This window comes from Mobula birostris, chromosome 19 (genome assembly GCF_030028105.1).
Source record: "Mobula birostris isolate sMobBir1 chromosome 19, sMobBir1.hap1, whole genome shotgun sequence".
In the NCBI taxonomy this organism is placed as follows: Eukaryota; Metazoa; Chordata; class Chondrichthyes; order Myliobatiformes; family Myliobatidae; genus Mobula; species Mobula birostris.
The window spans coordinates 33,818,768-33,836,331 of record NC_092388.1 but is presented as its reverse complement, the minus strand read 5'-3'; the positions used below and the strand labels follow the sequence as shown (position 1 = coordinate 33,836,331).

Here is a 17,564-nt window from a genome sequence, read left to right as displayed (position 1 = left end):
AACCGTACATTTACATGTGGTCATGACAGTTTGATGGATGTAAGGAATTACATATGGCATCTTGTTATTTAGGTCTTTGCCGTCAAGCAAGATAACATTTTTTGCACTTACTGTGCGCCTCTCAGATATTTGTGCTTCTAAAACAGCTGTGCCAATCTCTTTCATATTAGTCTTTCATATTTTTAAAGTTTTATTGATCTGTTTTACCATTCTAATCATATTTTTGCAAAAATTTGTTTGGTCTTTTTTTTCACCTTTTCCATTCCCTCTGCTAAATTAGTTTTACATTTTCTTATTACACTGTGCATTGATTATTACTCAAGCAAGGAACAACTGTCTGTCAATTTACTTAAAATATACAAATAACACATTACCAAAGATCTGTCAGGTAATGCACAAGACATAAAACTTCCTGCTTGAACTAGGAGTAAACTTAGAATCTAACTTCAACAGAAGCGGCCTCTCATGCAGAAAATCTGTGGCTTCTGGCTGAAGGACACAATTGAGCACTTTATCTATGTTCATTTATAACCACAATAGTATATGCCATTTATATGGGCTGAATCTACTGCTGTTCAAGCCACAGAAAGAAACAAAAAAGCCTCTGTGAAAACACAATTTGATTGTAATAGCAATTGAAACTAAGGATTTTCCAGCAAGAAAGGGAAGGAGGATGCTTAGACTGAAAATATAAGAAAAATGTTGAAAAAGGTGAAATATCTTTTCAGTTGTACGCATCGTACAAACCCCTTCTTCTAACACTTCTTTAATAGGTTTGTCTTCATGGCAGACATGACCCAAAAATTTGATGACATAAGTATATCTAATGAAAATAGAAAACTTTTTTTCTTTTACATATATTGATCTTGCCTGAATTAGAAGGTTTTAGGTTCAAGATATACTGCAAGTACAAAATGTGGCTAACACTTCAGTTCCATGCTGAACCAACTGGTTGTAACAGTTTAGAGTTAATCTCACATAACAGATCATTTATATGAGCTGTGCAATAAAGCTTCACCTAACATCTAATTATTCTGTGTGTGTACTGAGAGATTCTGGAAATTGCATGACTCGCTAGGCCACATGACATCATTTTGGTGCTAATCTCAATGTGTAATTTAGAAAGATTGTGTATCTCAGCTACAGAAACAGGCCAAGCCTGGATGGTCAAAGCCTATCATCTCATTACTTTCAGGACACACTTTTACTTAGGGCATTTCTGAAGAGTCTGGCAGTGAAGAAGCCAGTCATTCATCCAGAATAGTCCCAAAGTAATCTTTCTGGAAAATAAGGCCTTCTCCCCACTTCCGATAGATGCCTGTTGTAATTCAGCATAGTAATAGTAGATACTTGGGAGAAATGTTGAAATGCAATTGGAGTTCTGATAATCTATGATTAATGGCACAAAATGATGCTGCATGGTAGGTACAGAGTATACCAGCAATAACATCTTTAATCTAAAATTATACTTTTGTATACCTACGAGAATAGTTAGGAGGGAAACTTGCCAGAGAAAACATCCCGTGGACACACGTCATAGTGGCCAGCTAGTTATAGAATGGGAAAGGGAGCGGCTTGGGACCAGATTCCTCACCCACCTTTTTGGCCAGGGAAAGATGTGTATCATGGCAAGATTGAAAAGGAAAGGAATGGTTTAAAAAAGTCTTTTTGGCATAAGCAATGCAAGCTTGGATGAAGTACATAAAACAATCTATATATACTTCAAATCCAAATGAAAAAAGTCAATTCGAGAACTCATACAGCTATCTGGTAGAGAGAAGCACATTATTCACTGAATATATAGTAAAACCTATAAACAGAGTAAAATTGTTAATGCAGTTTCACTTTATTTTGCTTTTAAAAGTAAAATTATCTTTGCCACTTTAATTTTCATGATAAAGAGTATTGATTCTATTACCAGTCCCTTTGCAGGCATTATATTTTAATATACCATGCACTGCACAGCCAACACAATAACATATCAGGAAGTGTGTCAAAGCTACATGTTGTTATATACAGATTGCTCTAACAATGTCCTGGAAATTTTTCAAAATTATTCCCTAAATACAATGAGGATATGGAGATCCAACTGTGGCATTCAAGATGGAAGTGAATAAGTACAACAACAAAAAAAAGATTGTACAGCTATAGGGAAAGGGCAGGAGATCAGGGCCAAATGGATTGCCTTTCACTAGCACAGGTTAAATGGCCAAATAACCTCCTTCCATTTGTCTATTGTGACTGTGTAAATATATCAGAGTAATTCTTTATAACCAATCAGACAGCTCAATCTGCATTGTGGCATATTAACTTCCCATTGTACTCTGAATTTTTCATTTGAGACATTATACAGAGACTTTGTGTGCCATCTGTAGGTGTCATAACAATCCCAGTGTAATACTTGAAGAATAGTAGATCAGTTCTTCCCAGTGCTTGGAGCATACTTATCATTCAAATTGCATCGACATAAACAAAGAGATTATCTGGGTTATTAATCTTATTGCTGTCTGTAGGACTTCCCTGTCTGCAGATTGGCTTTTGTTTTCCTATATTACTAACAGTGACTACATTTCATCAAAAATAGTTAATTGGCTGCGAAGTATGTTGGGAAGCCCTGAGGTCGCAAAAGGCACGAAAAATTGCAAGTCTTTCCTTTCATTGTCTTAATTCTTTTAAGTAGACTGTATTTAATGGCTTGCTTTTGCAGACTTCTGTGAGGATAAAAGCCATTTAAGGTGGGTCCTCTCTAGGAAAAAAACATACTTCATTATAACATTTTGTCATTCATGGGTTATGCAATTTCAAAATAACTGAATAAGGCATAATTGATCACAATATATTATTATTTAAGCTAGGTGTTAAAGTAAATATCCATCGAAGATTGCAATCTAACACGTTTTACAAGTAGGGAGTGATGAGGGAGAAGAGAATTGGCTCAATGCACAAATACCGAAAATATTCATAGACAAGCATTTGCTTCTACTGCAAAAAATGAGGAAATAATTGTGGTCAGTAGCATTTTATTAAGGCAAGCTAACTTTGCAACCTCTTTAGAAATCATTTCACAAAATGTGCTACAGTACCACAAAATCAGAATGGCATTTGTCTCAACTACTGCCCTACTGGAATGTGTGGTTTATCAAACACATGGAAGACCTCAATAATTTAATTTGTAGAACTAAGTTCTGCAAAATTTTAGTTTCAAGCTTCATATTAAACACTATAGCGAATACCAACTTCAGCAAATTTATTTGATTAAAACTTTCCAAATACAAATTGAATACTGCGATGAATTAAGAAATTTGCAGAACAAAATCAAATGATAGAACGTAGAAATCTACAACACATTACAGGCCCTTCGGCCCACAATATTGTGCCGAACATGTAATCTATTCTGGAAACTGCCTAGAATTTCCCTACCACATAGCGCTCTATTTTTCTAAGCTCCATGTACCTATCTAAGAGTCTCTTAAAAGACCCTATTGTATCCGCCTCTACCACCGTTGCTGGCAGTGCATTCCAAGCGCCCGCCACTCTGTGTGAAAATCTTACCTCTGACTTACTTTCTCGGGGTAAACACAAGTGTCCCGTCAACACACACAAAAAATGCTAGTGAACGCAGCAGGCCAGGCAGCATCTATAGGAACAGGTACAGTTGACGTTTCAGGGGGACCCTTCATCAGGAATTGACTGCTACTTTTGTCCCTTATTTGGGAGTGAGAAAGTTGGCAACCCTAACTGTAAAAGACATGTTGAGGTGAGTTTAACCCTACTTGAACACCCCCCACCCCTGCAAGAATATTGTCAATATTAAACCGGTCCGCAGTGCAAAAAAGGTTGGGGACCCCTGATATACACCACATCCACTGTTCTACCTTCATCAATGCGCTTTGTTACATCCTCAAAGAATTCAATCAGGCTCCACACACAAAATGCTGGTGCAATTGCAGCAGGCCAGGCAGCATCTATAGGAAGAAGTACAGTCGACGTTTCGGGCCCAGACCCTTCGTCTCGTAAGGCACAACCTGCCCTTGACAAAGTCATGCTGGCTATCCCTAATCAGATTATGTCTCTCCAAATGCTCATAAATCCTGCCTCTCAGGATCTTCTCTAACTACTTGCCCACTACTGAAGTGAATTCACTGGTCTATAATTTCCTGAGTTATCTTTGCTCCCTTTCTTGAAAAAGGGAGCAATGTTTGCAACCCTCCTATCCTCCAGTACTTTTCCCATCCCTATTGATGACGCAAAGATCATTGCCAGAGGCTCAGCAATCTCCTCCCTCACTTCCCACAGTAGCCTGGGGTACGTCTCGTCCAGAGACTTAACTAACTGAATGTTTTTCAAAAGCTCCAGTACATCCTCTTTTTTAATGTCTATATGCTCTAGCATTTCAGTCCGCTGTAAGTAAATCCACAATTGCCAAGGTCCTTTTCCCTGGTGAATTACAATTTTGTACATTTAGGATGCTGCACATGTTGTTAAGTTCCAAATTACAAAATTGCAACAACTGAAACCCAAAATATTTTCTTAGTAGTAAAACAAAACTGTGACCATGAAGGGCTGGCTCAGATTCCACCCTTGTGTGGTATTATTTTTTTAAGCTTTATGTATCTTTATTTGTGTGTGTGTGTGAGAGAGAGAGAAAGAGAGAGAGAGAGAGAGGGAAAGAGAGAGAACAATATCAACATAAATGCAGTTTAACTATTTTTTGAAACAGAGGTGTGCTTGCTGAATATGGAGGCGCATAACATGTACAGCAGCTTCGTATTTAGGCCTATGCTTTTCATTTGAAATGCTTTCAGCAGGATTAACGTTCAAGACGTCTCTCATTGAAATTCATGTCCCCAAAACAGTAATTTAACTGAACTGGTTTGTTTGTCTGTAAAACAGATTACGGAGTCAATTTTAAGCGAACCAGTATATTGCGGTGAGAGTTCAACAGAACATATGTCAGTGGGGGTTCAATGGAATGAACTTACTGTTACCTTTTATAATATAAGTCTTCTTTTCCTGATACTGTCTGAATCTGAAACATCTAATTTAATCCATAGAAGAGCCAGTCTTCCTTTTATTTCCTGTCTGTAGCACAGCAGTCGCCTGTTTCAATTATGAGTTTCGCCAGCTCCTACATTCTTGTTGCTCCATCTGGCTCAGTACACACTTCCTTGGAAGGTAAAATGCACCAACTGTTTTGATCAGAGACTGATAGAACCCTTGAAAGCTGCAACAATTAATGGTTGAGCTGAACTGATAAGAAAAGAGAGCCACATTTTTCCCAAATGGGAAAATTTGTAGCCGTGCACTTATAGCAGAATATTAATCCTAATTGAAACCAATTTTCTGTTGCCTCGTTTGTAGAAACTTTTGCTGGATAGCAGTGTGTAGCAAAGCAACAAACACCTATAGTTCTCACACAGTATGCTGCTGGGATTCAATCCATGCACAATCTACTTTATCAATCAGTACAACAAATGAGAAAACTCAAGGAAAATTTTATTTTATGCTAAATACTTTCTCTTGATTATAAGTTATTCTGGGTCAAATCAAATCACAGACTTTTTTAACTAACGGCATTTCTTGTTTTGGGTGGTGATTTTATAGGGGTGGAGGCAATGGGAAGCAAGCAGCACAATGTTGTGTTGATAATCATAACTGTTTTAAAGTGTTTTTGAACTTCCTGTTGGCTTAGCTTAAACATTTCAAGCTTTCTGCTATTGGTAACAATAGTTGCTGACAAGTCACTTATCACCAGATTTACAAACTAATAAGCGAAACAATGTTCACACGAAGGTGACATTATGCCACTGAAATATAGTGCCAGCACTTCAGCACACAACAACCCTTATCATAAGCAAATGGCTGGTATATCCAATTTTTTATCATCTCTGTATCCCTAGTTAGTCAGAGTATTTTGTCTTTTGTACAGTTGGTTAATCAAAATGCCCTTCTGCAAAGGGGATGTGGACTTGATCAGCTTCTCATTTCCTTTTCCTGCTCACACTGAAAAAGGGGCACTCAGCTTTACTATTGTATAAAGTTTTATCTCATTGTGTTGAACAAAAAAAAAGCCTCATACCGTACATAGCCAGGATGCAAACATTCAGAATTCAGTATTTAATATTTTACCAAAAAAATAAACTGCATCTTTTCACCAATACAAGGTATGGCGAGATGACATTAAGCTTTGAGTTTCTATTTAAGCTTCTTTCAGAACTATGAATTCTTTTTGTGTGTTACTACTTTAAAGGCACCTTCACAGGCAAAGAGAATGGAACAGAGATCAGTTCCCATGCCACAATCAATGATTCTCAACAGCTAGCTCCAGGGACATGCGATAATGCCACAGCGTAACTGATTTTTTCCTTCCTCCCTTTGGGAGTCTGGCCTCCACTGAACTGGTAACAGTGTGAGAAATCACAGATGAAAATTCATGTCCTGCCACTTTTGGAAGGGTGAGAAAAAAGCTTCAGTGTAACAGTACACATTACATTATGCTACTGACAGGAAAATAGCAATGTCTATAATGGTCCACGTTCTTTAAAAAGAGAGCTGGAGACAATCTTCCAATTTTTCTTTTCTCCAAACCTCCCCCAACCTGATCCATACCACGCCCCCTCAGTTTCTAAATGTTGATGTTGGCTTCAAGTTCTGCAAGCAAGACACATGCTACTCAGCAGCAGAACTGCATTTACTTGCAGCTTAAGTTGTGACAAGCTTGGTTCCCAGAGCAACCACACTGTAATAGCAATTTTTCACTCTATATTCAGAACTGCTTTTAGTTGTCATGTTTTGAGAGACTGCATCAGTCTTTGATGATTTTCTGAATTGCATATTGTAAGCCTTGTACTCATCATTGACAGGAGACGTGAAACAGGACCTCAGGAAGGAATCACTGCCTTCAAGGTAGCTGAGAAAGGGAGAAAACAGGTAAGAGGAAAATAAAATATTTAAAACATTTATAAGTAATAAAGAACCTCATGATTTTTTTTTCTCCGTGACAGCTTGAAAAAGCCCAATACAGGTTTTGTACTTCTTCCAAATAAAAAAAACTGCAACATTAACCAATTATTTTCCTAGTAAGTACTTGGCAAATTCAATAGCAACTTACTTACAGAAATATAAAATACATTTGATTCCCCTTTACTTTTATTCAGTCCTGTCTGGTAAATTTTACAGTAAAATAATACATGGACCACAGCAATCTGAAAACTTGGCATGAATTATATTGTATCAGTTTTCCAGTGCAAAATTCAAGATTGTGCTTGGCCAGCAAAACCAAGGAACTGATTATTGATTTCAGGAGTAGGAAACCGGAGGTCCATGAACCAGTTGTCATCAGGGGACCAGAGGTGGAATGGGTCAGCAACTTTAAATTCCTTGGTGTTATCATTTCAGAAAATCTGTCCTGGGTCCAGCACGTAAATGTCATTACAAAGAAAGCATAGCTGTGCCTCTACTTCCTTAAAGGTTTGCAAAGATTCGGCATGGCATCTAAAATGTTGAGAAACTTCTATAGATGTGTGGTGGAGAGAATATTGACTGGTTGCATCACAGCCTCTTATGGAAACACTAATGCCCTTGGATGGAAAATCCAACAAAAAGTAGTGGGTACCGCCCAGTGCATCACGGTTAAAGCCCTACCCACCATTGAACACATCTACATGGAGCACTGTTGCAGGAAAGCAGCATCCATTTTTAAGGACCTCCAACATCTAGGCCACGCTCTCTTCTTATTGCTGCCATCAGGACCTACACCACCAAGTTCAGGAACAGTCATTACTCCTCAACCATCAGTCTCTTGAAGCAGAGGGGATAACTTCATTCACCCCATCACTGAACTGTTCCAACAACCTATGGACCCACTTTCAAAGAATCTACACATATTATTATTATTTCTTTTGTATTTGCACAGTTTGTCTTTTGCACGTTGGTTGTTTGCCCTTCCTGTTGGGTGCAGTCTTTCACAGATTCTATTGTGTTTCTGGGATTTACTGTGTATGCTTGCAAGAAAATGAATTTCAGTGTTGTATATGGTGAAATATATGTACGTTGATAATAAATTTATTTTGAACTTTGAACTTTAATGTGATAATACACCAAGATTTTATTTGGGTTGGATGAACAAAAAATAACAAGTACAGTCCAATTCAGATATGTGGAATGTAAAGGAAAACCAGACAAAGGAATACAAGATAAATAATAATAGGGAGCATAGGTAGCATCTCTGCTAAGAGAAATAAAGTTAATATTTTTTTCTTGGAGTACCTTCATCACAGCACATAGGTACTTAGACATTACGAATTGAAGAGAACTGGGGGATCATAGAGTGAAAGTACACAAATTTGCAAAGATAGCCAAGAGGGCCCACAGATACTTGCTTTTGTTGATTGAGGCACAGTATACAAGAATAGAGAGGGCATGGTAGAACTGCATAAAATTTGTTAGGATATAGATAAGTAAGTTGTGTATAATTCTGGTCACCACACTGCAAAGAGGACGTAATTGCATCAGAGAGGGTGATTAAAGATGTTGCCACAGCTGAATAAGTATTGTCAATGGGAAAGACCGATAAGCTGGAATTTTCTTTGGAAAAGTGGAATCTGTTATAAAAGAACCATTTGAAGGTCATTTGGAAATCATAATACAGTCAAGAAGAGACAATATCGTTTTGAGAATAAAATCAGAAAATGCTGGAAAACCTCTGCCTGCCAGGCTGCATTGTCTTCAACTGGAATCATTAACTCTGCTTCTCTTCCCACAAATACAACCTGACCCAGCTGAGCGCTTCCAGCATTTTTGTCTTTGTTTTTATTTTAGATGTCTTGAATCGGTAGTTTTTTTCTTGTTTTCACTTAATGAAAAGGACATTGTGCATGACAAAATTGTTAGAATTCTTGGAGGACCTATACAGCAGACTGGATAAAAGGGAACAAGCTTATGTAATGGATTTGAATTTTCAAAAGGTATTCACTACAATGTCACATAAAAAGTCACTTACAGTGTAAGAGTTCATGGTACATGGGTAATGTGGATGAGGGACTGCAATTGGCTAAAATGTGTAAATGGGTTATTTCTAGATTGCAGACTGTAATAATTGGAGTGCTGTAAAAGTCAGGGCTGGGTTCTCAACTAACTGCAGTTTATATCAATGACTTGGTTAAGGAAAGGAGTGTGTTGTAACCAAATATGCTGATAGTAGAAAGATGGGAAAAACAGGATTGAAAGAGACTATAGAATGCTGCTGTACAGAGTGATTTTGTTTTTATGCACAGGTAATAAAGAAAATTAGCATGTAAATTCCAGAATTACTTAGAAAGGCATAATGGATAGAGTATAGAAGTTGGGCTGCATCTGTTTTAAGCTTGGATGAGATCACACTTGGAGTACTGTATAGAGTTTTAGTTCCTTCCTAAAAAGGGCATAGTTACATTGAAGGCAGTTCAGAGGCAATTTGTTGGGCTGGTTTCTGGAATGATGGTATTGTTTCGTTTTATGAGAAGAGGCTGAGCAAGTTGAACAATTGGTGTTAAAAGTTAGAAGAATCAGATGTATTTTATATGACATATACAAGGTTCTGAGGGAGCTAGACAGAATAAATGTCGAGATGAAGTTTTCTGGTATGGGAGAATCCAGAAGATACGAGATAGAAACAATTGATATGGGATGGATTTGGAATAAAAGATATCAGAGAAGAGTTTTTCTCTCAGTGAAATCCCCTTCACAGAGTTTTGGCGGCTAATTCATTGACTACACAAAATGTCAGGAGAGAAAGAGTTTTGTACTAAAGTGTTTTGGGTTATGAGGAATAGGCAGAAAAAGGGAGCTGAGGCCAAGAAGAGATCTGCATTTTATTAAGTCTCAGAGCTAGTTTGAGGGGCCTCAAGACTGACTCCTGCTTCTATTTCTTATATTTGTATGATTCCAAGGAGAGACTTATATTAAGTGTTTGATTTACAGAAAAGAACTATTTCCATTAACAAATAAATCTGCAGTTAAAGAACTTAGATTTAAGTTAGTGAATAGAAGAATTAGAGGGAAATTGAAGGAAAAACTCAAAGGTCAACTCAATTTTGACCATTAAGGGGAGTACAGAAAATACAGCTGTAAAGAGGTGGTGAGGTAAAAGAAAGAAGAATGATCTAATTATATGGAAGACCATAAAATGTACAAACAAAATTAAGCTATTTGGTCCATTGGGTCTGCTCCACGAGTCAATCATGGCTGATTTTTTTCAGCCACATTGTCCCATCTTCTTTGAATAACTCTTAACCTCTTTACGAGCAAGGAACCTGTCAATCTCTGCCTTAAATACGCACAATGACTTGGCCTCCATAGCCTTCTGAGGTAAGGAAATCCACAGATTCCCAACGCTCTGGGTGAAGAAATTCCTCTCTGTCTCACTTCAGAACCAGAATCAGAATCAGGTTTAATATCACTGGTATATGTCGTGAAGTTTGTTGTTTTGTGGCAGCAGTACATTACAATACATAACAAGAATAAAAATTACAATAAGAAATATATTTTAAAAAAATTTAATTTAATAAGTTGTGCAAAAAGAGAGGAAAAAAATATTGATGCAGTGTACATGGGTTCATTGTTCATTCAGAAATGTGATGGCAGAGGTGAAGAAGTTGATCTTAAAACATTGAGTGTGCGTCTTCAGGCTCGTGTACCTCCTCCTTGATGGTAGCAATGAGAAGAGGGCATGTCCTAGGTGATACTCTCTTCTTATTTTTGAGGGGGTCTTAATGATAGAGACCAGCTTTTTGAGATATCACCTTATGGAGGTCTTAGACTCTGGGATTCTAGACTACTCTACTAACAGAAACATCCTCTCCAATTCCACTTGATCCAGGCATTCCAATACTTAGTAGGGTACAATGATATCCTCCCTCATTCTTCCGAACTCCATTGAGTATAGGCTCAGTGCCATCAAGCATTTTTCAAATGCTAAAATCTTCATTCCAAGGATCATTCCTGTGAACATCCTCAGGACCAGTATTTCTTCACTTAGATACAGGGTCCAAAATTTCTCACAATATTCCAAATGCAATCTGAGCAATACTATAGAAAATCTCAGCAGTACATCCTTGATTAAATATTCTTGTCCTCTTGAATGAGTCTTAAAATGATATGAATACTATTCCAAGAAAGTTAACTGGAAAAGATATGAGCCTTCTTGTTCCATAATTCTGCATTTTAGGCTGTGCTCTAGCAGTAAATGCCAAAGGGGGGGGGGGTCAAAAGATTTTAACTATATACCGTATGAGCAATTCTGAACATACTAACACTGTGTTTTCTAAATATTTGAGAAAGTGAGTATTTCTTCAGTTTTTCACTCATTAAGTAAAGCAAAGAAGTTGTGTGGAGATCATTCACATTGATACTGATTATCAATGCCCACATAGAATAGTTTGGTAATGGAGACTGCCATCTGAAATGGCCGTGAGCACATCATTTCACATTCACTACATTAGAACTATGATGGAACTTACCATTTTTGGAAAGTAAATATTGAAGAGATAGCTTTACAGCATAAATGTAAATGTTACAAATGAAAAAAAAGAAATCACAGCATTAATTCAGTGATGCCTTTGTGAGAAAATTTCTATCTGATATCTTGCATCAAGTCTCAATCGATTCTCTGAATCTGTGCATATATAATTAAGAGTACATCACTAGTGTTACACATGATTAAACAACAAATGCTAAATTACTTTGTCCTAGACAATCTGAGGTTGAGTTTCCTGTTAAAAGTTCTTCTGTAGGTAGGAACTTCCCATTGGAAGCATATCCTGTACTTTGGATGGGAGGAAATTGTTAAACAGGCCAAGAAATCAGTATAGGAAACCTCCAGGCAAGATTGTATCATTGCAGTTAAAGCAAGAGGCACTACAGATATACTATAGAGTTGAATAGCCTGCTCTAACATATGTGTTAATTCCAGCTCGGGGGTATACATGCACTTTTATCACTGGTGTTCATAACATCAGTCTTAAGTTGATCTCAAAGTTCTGCTTAGATAGCTAGGCTGTCAGAGAAAAGAAACATTGCAGCGAAGAAGACCATGCTGAAAAATCATGAAAAAGGGATAAGCAAAGTCAAATAGAACTGTAGATTTATACAAAGAGACCACAAATAAATGAATGGGAAAGGTTGAGGCTCGAGTGGGGTCAAATGCGTGGGAAAGATCACAGCTGGAGTAGAAATAAGGGTGAAAGGTCACAGATGGAGCCAACATAAGCTTTCAGGAAAGGCTGGTTAGAGTTGGCCAGAAGATAGAGAAAAATCTGCAGACATAAGTATTGATGTAGACTAACACAGATGGCTTGAGTCAAGGAATGCAGTTATCATGTGATGACACCAGATTTACTCTGGAAAGGGATAGTGCGATGACATTAAATAATTTGATATTTACTCTAAGGGTTGTAATCAGAATCCATGTCATGATAATTGTTACAGCATCAATACAAAATAAAATGAGTTAGTCATTATAAATGCTGAGATTGAGTGATTTAACATTACTAAACAGACAACCACAGCATATTGATCTTTCATTCTTAGTGTTTTTTCCACAATTTCCTAAGCCTCTAGTATGGTAAGCAGGAAACACATGCTTAGGAATGTGCCTTCAGTGCCCTGCATGTCATACTTGAATAGGCAAGCAAAGTATTATTACGATTGATAGTCTTATTTAAAACATTAATTTTGATAGTGCTACAAAGATGATAGAATAGCATGCTACTTTAGGGGGAAAAAAAGAGTTAAAAAAGTGATGGAAACCTGGGAATAACAGCTTCAAAATTAACTGTTCGATTTAAATGTGTAAGTGAACATGTCATGTCTCAAAATACTTATAAGACCATAAGACCATAACATATAGGAGCAGAATTAGGCCATATGGCTCATTAAGTCTGCTCCACCATTTCATCATGGCTGATCCAATTTTCCTCTCAGCCCTAGTCTCCTGTCTTCTCCCCGTATCCCTGCATGCCCTGACCAATCAAGAATATTACTGTTCCCCAAAATATTTTCTGAAATATATTAAATTTGCACTTGAATTTATGAATACAAACCACTTCTTCTAGCTCTCTAGAAAATCTGTTGAAAAACTGAACAGTGATTGCTGAATGAAATATTATCAGCATCTTCTGCTGAGCGGTCTATTTTCCGCCCTTAAAACTTGTAATCACAATCAGAATCAGAATCAGGTTTAATATCCCAGCATATGATGTGAAATTTGTTGTTTTGCAGAAGCAGTACTTTGCAATAAAAACTATAAATTATAATGAAACGATACATAAAAATAAATTAAATAAATAGTGCATAAGGGTTGGGAAGAAATACTGAAGCAGTGTTCCTGGATTCACTGTCCATTCAGAAATCTGATGGTGGAGGGGAAGAAGCTGTTCCTGACACATTGAGTGTGTGTCTTCAGTCTCCTGTACCGCCACCTTGATGGTACCAATCAGAAGAGGGCATGTCCTGGGTGACAGGGGTCCTTAATGATGGATGCTGCCTTTTTGAGGCATTGCCTTTTGAAGGTTTCCTGTATGAGAGGGAGGCCAGTGCCCATAATGGAGCTGGCTGAGTATACAACATTCTGCATCTTTTCAGATCCTGCGCAATAACCTTTCCATACCAGATGGTGGATGCCACCAGTTAGAATGCTCTCCATGGTATATCTGTAGAAATTAGTGAGTGTCTTTGGTGACATACCAATTTTCCTTAAACTCCTAATGAAATATAGCTGCTGCCATGCCTTCTTTGAAATTGCGTCAATATGTAAGACCCAGGAAAGATCTTCAGAGATGTTGACAACCAGGAATTTGAAACTGTTCATCCTTTCAACTTCTGATCCCTTTATGAGGACTGGTGTGTGTTCCCTCAATGCCCCCTTTCAGAAATCCATGATCAATTCCTTGGTCTTACTGATGTTGAGTACAAGGTTGTTGCTGCGACACCACTCAGCCAGCTGATCTATCTCATCACCATCTGAAATTCTGCCAACAATAGTTGTGTCATCAGCAAATTTAAAGATAGTGTTTGAATTGTGCTTAGCTACATAGTTGTGGGTGTAGAGAACGTAGAGCAGTGGGCTAAGCATGCATTCTTGAGGTGTGCCAGTATTGATTGTCAGCTGGATGAGATGTTTTCACTGATCTGCACAGACTGCGGTCTCCCAGTGAGGAAGTCAGGGATCCAGTTGCAGAGGGAGGTACAGAGGCCCAGGTTTTGGAGCCTTTTGATTGGAACTAATGGTATGAATGTGTTCAACACTGAGTTGTATTCAATAAAGAGCAGCATGACATAAATATTACTACCCCCCATGTGATCCAACGCCAAGTAGACAGCCAGTGCAATTGCTTCCATTAGAGATCTATTGTGGCAATAGGCACACTACAGTTCCTGGCCCTTGCTTAGACAGGTGTTGATTCTAGCCATGAATGGGATTTGTGCTTCCAATTTCCTCTGGAAAACTCAGTCCAAACTGATCAAGGACGTTCAGCATATTGCAAGTGACATGGCTCACCCACAAGATAGACTTGGGATAGCTCACTGGCTGTCAATGTTGTCATTGAAATTGATGTTTTGCTAATGTCCCCAACATTTACAAGCATTCCAAATGCTCAAGACCTATTAAAAAAAACTACAGATTTATTTTAAAAGTTAAGAAGCCTAAAGTTAAAAAAAGGCTTGCAAAAGGAATAAAACAATTAAAAACAATTAACTCCACTCAGTTACGTAAATATGGAAAGAAATCATTGCCTGCTTCTGTCCATATTAACTGCAGGCAGGTTCACTTGTCGCAGGCCAAGTGCTGGGAAGTTTACAACAGCTTGTGGTCCCCTACTGAAGCCCATAAAGAGTTGCATGGCAGAAAACAGTTGTTCTGAGATTGATTGATGGATGGGTGTAGGCTTGAGGGCTTCACCTTCACTCAAGGATCGTGAATTTCTATTGGTAAAGAGATGCTGGTTCTGAGTGGAGTTTCTGCTTTTCACTGAAAGGTTAACAGGAAGACCTGGGTCTTTGTTTCTGTAGGTTTCCTTCTGCAGGGTCAGACCAAGGTTTCTGGTTTTACTGTCTAGGCAGGATAAAATAGTCAGTCCACGCAATCTTATTTCCTTAAAAATTTTAAACACCACAAACATATCACCTGTCAACTTCTTTTCCAATTAAAACAAAGCCAAATTAATATAATTATCTGGAATATTTAAGTTTGCTGATGACAGCACTGTCGCTGACTGAATCAAAGGTGGTGACGAATCAGCATATAGGAGGGAGATTGAAAATCTGGGTGAGTGGTGCCACAACAATAATCTCTCACTCAATGTCAGCAAGAACAAGAAGCTGATTATTGACTTCAGGAGGAGGAAACCAGAGGTCCATGAACCAGTCTTCATTGGGGGAATCAGAGGTAGAGAGGATCAGCAATTTTAAATTCCTTGGTGTTATCATTTCAGAGGATGTGTCCTGTGTCCAACACGTAAGTACCATTACAAAGAAAGCACAGCAGTAGCTCTACTTTCTAGAGGTTTGCAAAGTTTCGACATGTCATCTAAAACTTTGACAAACTTGTACAGATGTGTGGGCAGAGTATATTGACGGGTTGCATCACGGCCTGGTACGGAAATACGAATGCCCTTGAATGAAAAATCCTACAAAAGGTAGTGGATATGGCTCAGTCCATCACAGTTAAAGCCCTACCCACCACTGAGCACATCTACACGGAGCACTGTCACACGAAAGCAGCATCCACTTTTAAGGATGCCCAACATCCAGGCCATGCACTCTTCTCATTGCTGTCATCGGGAAGAAAGTACAGAAGCCTCAGAATGCACACCACCATGTTCTGGAACAGTCGTTATCTCTTTACTATCAGGCTCTTGAACCAGAGCGGATAACTTCACTCGCCCATCACTGAACTGTTCCCACAAACTATGAACTCACTTTCAAGGACTGCTCAACTCATGTTGTCAATATTTATTGATTATTATTTATTATTATTATTATCATCATTAGTATTATTTCTTTTTGTATTTGCACAGTTTGTGCCCTTTGCACATTGGTTGTTTGCCTGTTCTGTTAAGTGCAGTTTTTCATTGATACTATTTTATTACTTGTATTTACTGTGATTGCCCGTTAGAGAATGAATCACAGGGTCACATATGGTAACACATATGTACTTTGATAATAAATTTACTTTGAACTTTGAATATGAAGAGTTTAACTCAACATTTATTCTGACTCTTATCCCTTGTATATCCAATAATCTCATTAGAAAATGACAAACTCACTGCATTATTTTCATTATCTCAGCCAATTATCCTCATATTCATTTAGCTTAGCATTCCACTGTCTCCCTTGGCACCTACAGAACCAGATGATTACTGCCTCTCCATTGATTATAATTTCCTGTTTTTTTGCGATCTGTGTGCAAGTCACTTTTTCCACGCAGCTATCTGTTTTCACAATGTATGGTAGATTACTCTCATTTTATACTAAATATTTGCTTAAAATCAAAAGTCCTAAAGTACAAAAGTACCTTAACATTTCATGAACTGGTTTGCTGTAATTATCCCCTGTGTAATAGCACACTTAATTGAATTAATGTTCAGATCAAGTATTTCAGTACAACATTTTTAATATTTGTATCATTTTTTCTGACTATTTAACAAATGTTCAGTTTTGTTACTTCATGATCAGTGGAAGTAATGTTTTACCAAGACTAGTGACTGATATCAGATGATTCATCAACATGTAATTTTGTTTCTAAGACTTCTCCCTTCTCAGAAAACAATTGTTGGCACGGATAGTTATTAATTGCCTTCAAATCTCTCACCTTACAGCTTGGCAATATCACATGTTATCTTGGAATTAAACAATTGTTGTTCACTTCCAAGAACAAGTTATATGCACACATGCAAAGAAAAAAAACATGGATCTAACATAGCCAAACTCTACTGGAATTCTGCTGTCATAAACTTGTCTTTGACATCTGTTTCCAGTGTACTGCTGGTATGCAAACTATTGTCTCTTGGATGTACATTGCAGTTATGTTTGCCAGGGTTAAAGACTGGGTCAATTTGATTGAAAAGTTAAAATTAGCTCCTGTATGTTTTCCTAAGTCTACCGTAAACCCTTGTTTTTGTCTGAACTTTAGCCTCCAATTTTTTTGCTGCTTAGTCAATTACCATGCAATATAAAACTCTGAAATACATCTTGGGATCAAACCTGCTTTGTAAATTCCCTGTTACAGACCAAAAATGAATTACAAAAAAGACTCAAAATAGTGGATTAGAGCCCAAAATTGTTAATTATTCTTCTTCTGTTTGAAAACCACACTGAAATTAAGATGAATATTCTTACTTTCAACACAACAGGACAAATTTTCCTCTAAGATGATTTTATGCAAGATTATTGTTACGGCTTTCTATAACTTACAAAGGGGGTATACTCAAAGACATCTGTCTCTTATATTGACACTACAATGAATTTAGGTAAGATTAAATATACACAAAGCAAGAGGGAGGCAATTAAACTAATGAGATTCACAG

General features: G+C 37.6%; 1 protein-coding gene and 1 long non-coding RNA gene across 2 annotated transcripts in view; one reads left to right on the top strand and one right to left on the bottom strand.

Annotated features, from left to right (window-relative positions):
• The window catches only part of gmds (GDP-mannose 4,6-dehydratase), a 657,689-nt gene that overhangs the window by 172,281 nt on the left and 467,844 nt on the right, over positions 1–17,564 (bottom strand). The gene's annotated exons all lie outside the window — the stretch shown is intronic.
• Positions 6,667–7,454, top strand: LOC140212514 (uncharacterized). The gene is made up of 3 exons (XR_011889737.1): positions 6,667–6,741; positions 6,864–6,930; positions 7,399–7,454. It is a non-coding gene; the product is annotated as an uncharacterized lncRNA (long non-coding RNA).